The sequence below is a fragment of the Nerophis lumbriciformis genome, linkage group LG29 (assembly GCF_033978685.3).
Source record: "Nerophis lumbriciformis linkage group LG29, RoL_Nlum_v2.1, whole genome shotgun sequence".
Classification (NCBI taxonomy): domain Eukaryota; kingdom Metazoa; phylum Chordata; class Actinopteri; order Syngnathiformes; family Syngnathidae; genus Nerophis; species Nerophis lumbriciformis.
In genome coordinates this window covers 2,829,589-2,843,103 of record NC_084576.2, presented here as the reverse complement: position 1 = coordinate 2,843,103, position 13,515 = coordinate 2,829,589, and positions in this window count along the sequence as shown.

The following is a 13,515-nucleotide window of genomic DNA, read 5'->3' as shown; positions in this document are numbered from 1 at the left end:
TCAAATCATCAAAATTAAATGAAATAAACATTTGAATGCATCAGTCTGTGTGCAATGAATAAATATAATGTACAAGTTACACCTTTTGAATGCAATTACTGAAATAAATCAAGTTTTTCAAAATATTCTAATTTACTGGCTTTTACCTGTATATATATATATTTTTTTTGTACTGTTCTTGTACTTATTTTGAATGTTTCTCGACTGTTTGTAAATGTTAACATTTATAAATAAAGGTTTAAAAAAAAAAAAAAAAAAGTACTGAGAGGGCGTTACCGCGCAAGCGCGTATCTTGGCTCGCTTCATTTAGGGGAGGAGCCGGAATGATGACGTTGTGAAGCCGCGTTGCCAAATTGTACCACGTGACCACTTCGGGAAGCGGTGCTGCCTCGCTGCCCGCTTGTAACGCGTGACTGTTTGGGACGCGTTTGGGGCTTGCCGGGAGATTCGACAACTCATAAACCGCCCAAGTGCTATTGAAAATGTGAGCTTTTGAGACTTGTGGTAATAGTGAAGGGTTGATGAGGCGTCATGAAGCGTTTCGACACATTGCAAAACTGTATTGATATTTTGTCGATACTGTGTCACTAAATAGTGACATCTGCTGGACATTAAAAATCCCTACAGGCAACCTATGGACCGACTCAACTGACACTGATTTTATGACCTAGTACAGGGGTTGGCAACCCGCGGCTCTAGAGCCGCATGCGGCTCTTTAGCGCCGCCCTAGTGGCTCTATGGAGCTTTTTAAAAAATGTATGAAAAATGGAAAAAGATGAGGGGAAAAAATCTATTTTTTGTTTTAATATGGTTTCTGTAGGAGGACAAACATGACACAAGCCTCCCTAATTGTTACAAAGCACACTGTTTATATTAAACATGCTTCACTGATTCGAGTATTTGGCGAGCACCGTTTTGTCCTACTAATTTTGGCGGTCCTTAAACTCACCATAGTTTGTTTACATGTATAACTTTCTCCGACTTTCTAGGACGTGTTTTATGCCACTTTTTTTACTGTCTCATTTTGTCCACCAAACTTTTAACGTTGTGCATGAAAGGTGAGTTTTGTTGATGTTATTGACTTGTGTGGAGTGCTAATCAGACATATTTGGTCACTGCATGACTGCAAGCTAATCGATGCTAACATGCTATTTAGGCTAGCTATATGTACATATTGCCAGAGGTGTGGACTCGAGTCACATGACTTGGACTCGAGTCAGACTCGAGTCATGAATTTGATGACTTTAGACTCGACTTGACAAAATGTAAAAAGACTTGCAACTCGACTTAGACTTGAACATCAATGACTTGTGACTTCACTTGGACTTGAGCCTTTTGAATTGACATGACTTGACATGACTTGCTACTTTCCCCAAAACCCAAAGATGAAAAAGTTATTCGGGAGCGCTCCGTATTTTTCATTGTGTACTTGTCTATCAGCGTTGCGTGTGTCAGCTGGTGTGCTCTCAGTACAACAGCCAATCAAATTAGATCTACTTTGTTTTCATCACACAGCATTCATCCAATCAAATTGCAGGACAACCAACGAAGAAGACATGTCCAAACCACACGCCAGTGAACAAAAAATGATACCTAAAATAATTTCGTTTGGGTATAAAAATTACGAGGTGGTCAACACAAAACGGTTTGCAGTATGCAACACATGCGGTTCCAAAATGACTGATGGAGAGGCAACAACTTCCAACTTCGTCCGGCATTTGAAGTTGCACAAAGAAGGGTAAGTTTTGAATGTAAGATAACGTTTATTGGCTAAGTAACGTGACTTTTATTTGCTGTGTAGTTAAATCAGTGAGGCTGTAAACTCACTGCTAACGTTATAACGTTATTGCAAACACGGGAATCTGTTGCAGTTCACTACCTTATTCATACTTTTTGTTCAGTGATTTTTTTTAAGCAGGGTTACGTTAGTCAATATATCACACGTAATGTTAGACGGCGGTCAGCAGCACCGCGTATTTTAGCCACCTAAAAAAAGACAAAAATAGTAAAATAAAGGTCAGTTAAAATGTATACTATATTATGAATATGTGTACCGTTTTAGCTAGCTTTCTGACATACTGTTGGTTGTTTACCTCAGTGGTCCCCAACCACCGGGCCGCGGTCCGGTACTGATCCGTGGATCGATTGGTATCGGGCCGCACAAGAAATATTTTTTATTTATTTATTTTTTTTACTTTTTTTAATTAAATCAACATAAAAAACACAAGATACACTTACAAGTAGTGCACCAACCCAAAAAAACTATCTCCCCCCTTTTGTTCTGGGCATTGAACATGAAGACTCTTCCTTCACTGTTCCGAGTGGCCATGAGAGTCTTGGCAGTGCCTGCCTCCAGTGCTCCAGTGGAGCGAGTTTTCAGCCATGGTGGCATCATACTACGCCCCCATCGTGCACAAATGACTGACAGACTCTTGGCTAATTTGGTCTTTTGCAAATGCAATGCAGCATAGGGCCCTGACATATAAAGTACAACTTTTTTGTTATGTTCACGTATATGTCATGTTTTTTCAATGTTAACACTTTTGTACAAATAAGTACATTTGCACTTTATTTTTCAATGTGTTTGTTCTGTAAAGGAATGAGTTAATGTTTAAAATGACTGGTTAATAGTGCTATTATAAAGTGCAATGTCAGCACAATTTTCTTTCCTGCAATTTAAAATGCACTTGTTTTAATAAATAAATACAGCGTTTGAAAAGCATACACAATCTGTGTTAATATATTAGTCTGTGGTTAAAAGGACTTGAAAGGACTCGAAACTCAAAATGCAGGACTTAGGACTTGACTTGAGACTTTCCAGTCTTGACTTTGGACTTGACTCGGGGCTTGCCTGTCTTGACTCGGGACTTGACTCGGACTTGAGGGCAAAGACTTGAGACTTACTTGTGACTTGCAAAACAATGACTTGGTCCCACCTCTGCATATTGCATCATCATGCCTCATTTGTAGCTATATTTGAGGTCATTTAGTTTCCTTTAAGTCCTCTTAATTCAATTTATATCTCATGACACACTATCTGTATGTAATATGGCTTTTAATTTTTTGCGGCTCCAGACAGATTTGTTTTTGTATTTTTGGTCCAATATGGCTCTTTCAACATTTTGGGTTGCCGACCCCTGACCTAGTATATACAATAATACAAACCAAGTCATTGTATTTCATTTAGGATTATTTCATATCTTCATTTAAATAAAAATATATTTTTATCTTTTTTAAACAGAGTCAATAAATAATGTGAACATGCATCATAACATGGAAATCTAAGAGAACGTGTTGTGAATGAGGATGCTTGTGGACTGGGATTTTTTTTTTTAATTTTTTTTACACATTTTTATTTAAAGAAAAACAGTTTTTCCAATGTATTAAATTTTAGACTATTTCTCTTCTTAGTTATTATTTCTCCGGCTGTAGAAAAGAGCCGCTCACAGGGCACAGAGGAGGCGTCAGTGCGACACAGTTGGCGTATCGGTCACGTGACCGAAACAGCTCATGATCGGTCACGTTACTTTCTAAAAGCGGTACGCGCACCGACACAGGGTTTTGCTCTATGAGCTCGACGCATGCGGTGGAGGAAACTCATTTCGGCCTCTTATAATACTCGTGATCTTGTCCTTTCGGTCATAGCCCAAAGCTCATGACCATAGGTCAGGATGGGAACGTAGATAGACCGGTAAATTGAGAGCTTTGCCTTCCGGCTCAGCTCCTTCTTCACCACAACAGATCGATACAGCGTCCACATTACTGAAGACCTAACACACCTAACTGTACATAGTTGAATAAAAATATGATTTAGTACATAATAATGTCGTTTGTTTCGCCTTGTGATTTTATACGGTTAGAAGATGATTCCCAGCAACAAAAGGCGGCCGCGCGAACCATTGTACTACCATCACTATGTGGTAAATTAGAACAAAAAGAGTGACGTCTTTAGAACTTTGGTAGTACAATGGTTCGCGCGGCCGCCTTTTGTTGCTGGGAATCATCTTCTAACCGTATAAAATCACAAGGCGAAACAAACGACATTATTATGTACTAAATCATATTTTTATTCAACTATGTACAGTTAGGTGTGTTAGGTCTTCAGTAATGTGCTTTTGCCAGAGCGTACCGACTCCTGGGACTTGACATCAACATAAAGAAGACTCAGATCCTGTACCAACCGGCCCCTGACACACCCTCCCAACCCCCCACAATTTATGTGGACAACAACATCTTGGAAAACGTGGAGTATTTCGCTTATCTTGGCAGTCTTCTTTCAAAGAGAGCTGTCATCGATGCCGAGATCCACCACCGCATTGGTTGTGCCAGCGCAGCTTTTGCTAAGCTCAAGAAAATAGTTTTTGAGAATCGGGTCATCCAGACCAACATCAAGCTTCTTGTATATCAAGCTGTAGTTCTGCCCACTCTGCTCTATGGGGCTGATAGTTGGACCACCTACAGCAGACACCTGAAGGCTCTGGAGCAGTACCACCAGCGATGTCTCCGCAAGATCCTCAGGATCAGCTGGGAAGATAGGCGTACCAACATTAGTGTTCTGAAGGAAGCTAACATGCCCAGTATCACTACAACTGTCAGTCGGCACCAGCTGCGATGGACAGGCCATGTAATTCGCATGCCAGACAGTCGCCTTCCAAAACAGATGTTGTACGGACAACTGACGGAAGGACAACGCACCCAAGGGGGGCAGAAGAAGCGGTATAAAGATAACCTCAAAATCCATCTGAGGAAATGCTGCTTCAACCTCAACACCTGGGAGGAGACTGCCCACCAGAGGGTTTTGTGGAGCAGGATGGTCCATGAAGGCACAGCACGGTTAGAAAAGGACCTCCACCGTGCCGCGGAAACCAAGAGGCAACAAAGAAAGGAGAGATCCACTACCAAAACAGCTCCTCAGACCACCACCACAACCACCACTACTACCACGACAATCACGCACATATGCCCCCACTGCAATAGAGTCTGTGGATCACGGATTGGCCTCCACAGCCACCTGAGGACCCACAGATGACTAGACTCACCAACAGGAGGACTATCATACTCGCGTCGAGTGATCGCCAATGATGATGAATGTGGACGCTGTATCGATCCGTTGTGGTGAAGAAGGAGCTGAGCCGGAAGGCAAAGCTCTCAATTTACCGGTCTATCTACGTTCCCATCCTGACCTATGGTCATGAGCTTTGGGTTATGACCGAAAGGACAAGATCACGAGTATTATAAGAGGCCGAAATGAGTTTCCTCCACCGGGTGGCGGGGCTCTCCCTTAGAGATAGGGTGAGAAGCTCTGTCATCCGGGGGGAGCTCAAAGTAAAGCCGCTGCTCCTCCACATGGAGAGGAGCCAGATGAGGTGGTTCGGGCATCTGGTCAGGATGCCACCCGAACACCTCCCTAGGGAGGTGTTTCGGGCACGTCTGACCGGTAGGAGGCCACGGGGAAGACCCAGGACACGTTGGGAAGACTATGTCTCCCGGCTGGCCTGGGAACGCCTCGGGATCCCTCGGGAAGATCTGGACGAAATGGCTGGGGAGAGGAGATTCTGGGCTTCCCTGCTTAGGCTGCTGCCCCCGCGACCCGACCTCGGATAAGCAGAAGAAGATGGATGGATGGATGGATGTACAGTTAGGTCCAGACATTGACACAATTTTGTACAACACCACAATGGATTTGAAATAAAAAAACCAATATGTGCTTTAAGTGCAGACCTTGAGCTTTAATTTGAGGGTAATTACATCCAAATCAGGTGAACGGTGTAGGAATTACAACACATTTTATATGTGCCTTCCACCTTTTAAGGGACCAAAAGTAATTGGACAAACTAACAATCATAAATCAAATTGTCACTTTTTAATACTTTGTTGCAAATCCTTTGCAGTCAATGACAGCCTGAGCCCATAGACATCACCAGACACTGGGTTTGGTCCCTGGTGATGCTCTGAGAGGCCTCTGCTGCAGCTGTCTTTGGTTTCTGCTTGTTCTTTGGGCATTTTCCCTTCAGTTTTGTCTTCAGCAATGGGATTTAGGTCAGGTGATTGACTTAGCCATTGCAGAACATTCCACTTCTTTGCCTTAAAAAAAAACTCTTTGGTTGCTTTCGCAGTATGCTTGGGGTCATTGTCCATCTGCATTGTGAAGCGCCTTCTAATGAGTTTTGAAGCATTTGGCTGAATATGAGCGGATATTATTGCCCGAAACACATCAGCATTCATTTTGCTGCTTTTGTCAGCTGTCACATTATCAATAAATATAAGAGATCCAGTTCCACTGGCAGCCATGCATGCCCACACCATGACACTACCACTACCATGCTTCACTGATGACTTAGACTTAAAGGGGAACATTATCACAATTTCAGAAGGGTTAAAACCATTAAAAATCAGTTCCCAGTGGCTTATTTTATTTTTCTAAGTTTTTTTAAAAGTTTTACCCATCCCGCAATATCCCTAAAAAAGCTTCAAAGTGCCTGATTTTAACCATCGTTATATACACCCGTCCATTTTCCTGTGACGTCACATAGTGATGCCAACTCAAACAAACATGGCGCATAGAACAGCAAGCTATAGCGACATTAGCTCGGATTCAGACTCGGATTTCAGCGGCTTAAGCGATTCAACAGATTACGCATGTATTGAAACGGATGGTTGTAGTGTGGAGGCAGGTAGCGAAAACCAAATTGAAGAAGAAACTGAAGCTATTGAGCCATATCGGTTTGAACCGTATGCAAGCGAAACCGACAGAAACGACACGACAGCCAGCGACACGGGAGAAAGCGAGGACGAATTCGGCGATTGCCTTCTAACCAACGATTGGTATGTGTTTGTTTGGCATTAAAGGAAACTAACAACTATGAACTAGGTTTACAGCATATGAAATACATTTGGCAACAACATGCACTTTTAGAGTGCAGACAGACCAGTTTTCATCAATTAATATATTCTGTAGACATACCCTCATCCGCTATCTTTTCCTGAAAGCTGATCTGTCCAGTTTTGGAGTTGATGTCAGCAGGCCAGGGAAGCTAGGGTCGATATTCTTCTCTTGATCATCTTCGGTGGCATAAGGGACGGTGTGAGCCAAGACATCCAGGGGGTTTAGCTCGCTCGTCTGCGGGAACAAACTGCCGCCATTGCTTGCCGTGCTACCGAGGTCCTTTGTCCCTGAATTGCTCACACACTCCGGCAGATTCAATGGGGGTCTGGCGGCAGGTTTCTTTGACTTTATGGTTGGAAATGCATCTGCTTTGAGTGTCGCAGGATATCCACACATTCTTGCCATCTCTGTCGTAGCATAGCTTTCGTGGGTAAAGTGTGCGGAACAAACGTCCAATTTCTTGCCACTTTGGCATCTTTGGGCCACTGGTGCAACTTGAATCCGTCCCTGTTGGTGTTGTTACACCCTCCGACAACACACCGACGAGGCATGATGTCTCCAAGGTACGGAAAACAGTCGAAAAAACGGAAAATAACAGAGCTGATTTGACTCGGTGTTTGAGAAAATGGCGGATTGCTTCCCGATGTGACGTCACAAAACATAATGTTGTCATTATGGTGGTACTTAATGAATACTTAGGTCTACTACACTACTGTATTTTAATGTTGTCATTATAATGGTACTTAATGAATACTTAGGTCTACTACACTACTGTATTTTAATGTTGTCATTATGGTGGTACTTAATGAATACTTAGGTCTACTACACTACTGTATTTTAATGTTGTCATTATGGTGGTACTTAATGAATACTTAGGTCTACTACACTACTGTATTTTAATGTTGTCATTATAATGGTACTTAATGAATACTTAGGTCTACTACACTACTGTGTTTTAATGTTGTCATTATGATGGTACTTAATGAATACTTAGGTCTACTACACTACTGTATTTTAATGTTGTCATTATGGTGGTACTTAATGAATACTTAGGTCTACTACACTAATGTATTTTAATGTTGTCATTATGGTGGTACTTAATGAATACTTAGGTCTACTACACTACTGCATTTTAATGTTGTCATTATGGTGGTACTTAATGAATACTTAGGTCTACTACACTACTGTATTTTAATGTTTTCATTATGGTGGTACTTAATGAATACTTAGGTCTACTACACTACTGTGTTTTAATGTTGTCATTATGATGGTACTTAATGAATACTTAGGTCTACTATACACTACTGTATTTTAATGTTGGTCATTATGGTGGTACTTAATGAATACTTAGGTCTACTACACTACTGTATTTTAATGTTGTCATTATGGTGGTACTTAATGAATACTTAGGTCTACTACACTACTGTATTTTAATGTTGTCATTATAATGGTACTTAATGAATACTTAGGTCTACTACACTACTGTGTTTTAATGTTGTCATTATGATGGTACTTAATGAATACTTAGGTCTACTACACTACTGTATTTTAATGTTGTCATTATGGTGGTACTTAATGAATACTTAGGTCTACTACACTAATGTATTTTAATGTTGTCATTATGGTGGTACTTAATGAATACTTAGGTCTACTACACTACTGCATTTTAATGTTGTCATTATGGTGGTACTTAATGAATACTTAGGTCTACTACACTACTGTATTTTAATGTTTTCATTATGGTGGTACTTAATGAATACTTAGGTCTACTACACTACTGTGTTTTAATGTTGTCATTATGATGGTACTTAATGAATACTTAGGTCTACTATACACTACTGTATTTTAATGTTGGTCATTATGGTGGTACTTAATGAATACTTAGGTCTACTACACTACTACAATTTAATGTTGTCATTATGGTGGTACTTAATGAATACTTAGGTCTACTACACTACTGCATTTTAATGTTGTCATTATGGTGGTACTTAATGAATACTTAGGTCTACTACACTACTCTATTTTAATGTAGTCATTATGGTGGTACTTAATGAATACTTAGGTCTACTACACTACTGTATTTAATGTTGTCATTATGGTGGTACTTAATGAATACTTAGGTCTACTACACTACTCTATTTTAATGTAGTCATTATGGTGGTACTTAATGAATACTTAGGTCTACTACACTACTGTATTTAATGTCATTATGGTGGTACTTAATGAATACTTAGGTCTACTACACTACTGTATTTTAATGTTGTCATTATGGTGGTACTTAATGAATACTTAGGTCTACTACACTACTGTATTTTAATGTTGTCATTATGGTGGTACTTAATGAATACTTAGGTCTACTACACTACTGCATTTTAATGTTGTCATTATGGTGGTACTTAATGAATACTTAGGTCTACTACACTACTGTATTTTAATGTTTTCATTATGGTGGTACTTAATGAATACTTATAGGTCTACTACACTACTGAATTTTAATGTAGTCATTATAGTGGTACTTAATGAATACTTAGGTCTACTACACTACTGTGTTTTAATGTTGTCATTATGATGGTACTTAATGAATACTTAGGTCTACTACACTACTGTATTTTAATGTTTTCATTATGGTGGTACTTAATGAATACTTAGGTCTACTACACTACTGTATTTTAATGTTGTCATTATGGTTGTACTTAGTGAATACTTAGGTCTACTACACTACTGCATTTTAATGTTGTCATTATGGTGGTACTTAATGAATACTTAGGTCTACTACACTACTCTATTTTAATGTAGTCATTATGGTGGTACTTAATGAATACTTAGGTCTACTACACTACTGTATTTAATGTTGTCATTATGGTGGTACTTAATGAATACTTAGGTCTACTACACTACTCTATTTTAATGTAGTCATCATGATGGTACTTAATGAATACTTAGGTCTACTATACACTACTGTATTTTAATGTAGTCATTATGGTGGTACTTAATGAATACTTAGGTCTACTACACTAATGTATTTTAATGTTGTCATTATGGTGGTACTTAATGAATACTTAGGTCTACTACACTACTGTATTTTAATGTTGTCATTATGGTGGTACTTAATGAATACTTAGGTCTACTACACTACTGCATTTTAATGTTGTCATTATGGTGGTACTTAATGAATTCTTATAGGTCTACTACACTACTGAATTTTAATGTAGTCATTATAGTGGTACTTAATGAATACTTAGGTCTACTACACTAATGTATTTTAATGTTGTCATTATGGTGGTACTTAATGAATACTTAGGTCTACTACACTACTGTATTTTAATGTTGTCATTATGGTGGTACTTAATGAATACTTAGGTCTACTACACTACTGCATTTTAATGTTGTCATTATGGTGGTACTTAATGAATACTTATAGGTCTACTACACTACTGTATTTTAATGTTGTCATTATGGTGGTACTTAATGAATACTTAGGTCTACTACACTACTGTATTTTAATGTTTTCATTATGGTGGTACTTAATGAATACTTAGGTCTACTACACTACTCTATTTTAATGTAGTCATTATGGTGGTACTTAATGAATACTTAGGTCTACTACACTACTGTATTTTAATGTTGTCATTATGGTGGTACTTAATGAATACTTAGGTCTACTACACTACTGTATGTAATGTCATCATGGTGGTATTTAATGAATACTTAGGTCTACTACACTACTGCATTTTAATGTTTTCATTATGGTGGTACTTAATGAATACTTAGGTCTACTACACTACTGTATTTTAATGTTGTCATTATGGTGGTACTTAATGAATACTTAGGTCTACTACACTACTGTATTTTAATGTTGGTCATTATGGTGGTACTTAATGAATACTTAGGTCTACTACACTACTGTATTTTAATGTTGGTCATTATGGTGGTACTTAATGAATACTTAGGTCTACTACACTACTGTATTTTAATGTTGTCATTATGGTGGTACTTAATGAATACTTAGGTCTACTACACTACTGTATTTTAATGTTTTCATTATGGTGGTACTTAATGAATACTTAGGTCTACTACACTACTGTGTTTTAATGTTGTCATTATGATGGTACTTAATGAATACTTAGGTCTACTATACACTACTGTATTTTAATGTTGGTCATTATGGTGGTACTTAATGAATACTTAGGTCTACTACACTACTGTATTTTAATGTTGTCATTATGGTGGTACTTAATGAATACTTAGGTCTACTACACTACTGTGTTTTAATGTTGTCATTATGATGGTACTTAATGAATACTTAGGTCTACTACACTACTCTATTTTAATGTTGTCATTATGGTGGTACTTAGTGAATACTTAAGTCTACTACACTACTGTATTTTAATGTTGTCATTATGGTGGTACTTAATGAATACTTAAGTCTACTACACTACTGTATTTTAATGTTGTCATTATGGTGGTACTTAATGAATACTTAGGTCTACTACACTACTGTGTTTTAATGTTGTCATTATGGTGGTACTTAATGAATACTTAGGTCTACTACACTACTGTATTTAATGTCATTATGGTGGTACTTAATGAATACTTAGGTCTACTACACTACTGCATTTTAATGTTGTCATTATGGTGGTACTTAATAAATACTTAGGTCTACTACACTACTGTATTTTAATGTTGTCATTATGGTGGTACTTAATGAATACTTGGGTCTACTACACTACTGTATTTTAATGTTGTCATTATGGTGGTACTTAATGAATACTTAGGTCTACTACACTACTGCATTTTAATGTTGTCATTATGGTGGTACTTAATGAATACTTAGGTCTACTACACTACTGTATTTTAATGTTGTCATTATGGTGGTACTTAATGAATACTTGGGTCTACTACACTACTGTATTTTAATGTTGTCATTATGGTGGTACTTAATGAATACTTAGGTCTACTACACTATATTTTAATGTTGTCATTATGGTGGTACTTAGTGAATACTTAGGTCTACTACACTACTGCATTTTAATGTTGTCATTATGGTGGTACTTAATGAATACTTGGGTCTACTACACTACTGTATTTAATGTCATTATGGTGGTACTTAATGAATACTTAGGTCTACTACACTACTCTATTTTAATGTTGTCATTATGGTGGTACTTAATGAATACTTAGGTCTACTACACTACTGTATTTTAATGTTGTCATTATGGTGGTACTTGGAGAGTCAAGGTGAGGTCCACTGTATTGGAGTATACATATCTGGTATGGGCGGTATCGTTACATCAGTACCGATCCGCACATCAATAGTGAACAAAAAGAACACGCAATCAGTTGAGATAATTGATTTAATTTGCACATTAGATAACATTTGAACTAAAGTCCTACAAATCATAATCCCATATATATTTTAGTTGCACAAACAGGGTTTCTCTCCCTTAAAAGCAAAGATGAAAACAATCAGTCACAATGTGTACGGCAATAATCGTCATCAAATCTGTCGGACACGTCCTTTGTCCACGCGTCCTTTTCCTGGCTTCTTTTGGGCTCGTTCCTCAAGAGCACGGCATCACCCGCCGCTCCAACTTCAGGAGACTCCACAAGTGAAGTGTCCGCCACACTTTTCTTGCCCATGAAATGACCTGAATGAATACAACACCCTCGTTGAGAAATGTCCAAACAAGCATGGCGCAACATGACTTTGCTTACCAGTAGCCCACATCATTCCTCCCGGGAACAGCCTGCCTTTTATCTCGGTGATGTCAAAAGGCTTGGAAGTTGTCACGGCAACGCATGACACAAGGATGACAGAAGACAGCAATCCTGCTCTCAGAAGGCAGAAGCGTTTCATTTCTCTTAAAAGGTTGTTTGATGAAATTAGCTGACGGGTTAATTGAGAGGTCTCTGCTTCTCAGTTGCAAGGTTGGGACAGTTCTAGTGAGAAAGGGTGGTCTTGATATTCTAATGTGATGAAGTCATCACTGCGGGGGTTCCTTCCTATTGGGTGCTGTTTCTAGAATTGTTCAATCAATGTTGCATGTGTGTATTACATCCCGAAAGACAAGTACAATTAAACGCACCATTTTATTTGAATGTACTTGACGTAAACATAACAGCAAGGCACATGGGCCACTGCATGCTCGATGGATGTCATTAGAACTTCAGGTATACAGGTTGTCACTGTACAGGCTATCAAAAGCCAAATAAAAAAAAAAAATCCTTCCCAACAAGCACAATGGACCCAAATCATGCACGTCGGCCACTTAATGAGGATGTAAAGTAGAAAATGGAGATACAGGTAAAAGCCAGTAAATTAGAATATTTTGAAAAACTTGATTTATTTCAGTAATTGCATTCAAAAGGTGTAACTTGTACATTATATTTATTCATTGCACACAGACTGATGCATTCAAATGTTTATTTCATTTAATTTTGATGATTTGAAGTGGCAACAAATGAAAATCCAAAATCCCGTGTGTCACAAAATTAGAATATTACTTAAGGCTAATACAAAAAAGGGATTTTTAGAAATGTTGGCCAACTGAAAAGTATGAAAATGAAAAATATGAGCATGTACAATACTCAATACTTGGTTGGAGCTCCTTTTGCCTCAATTACTGCGT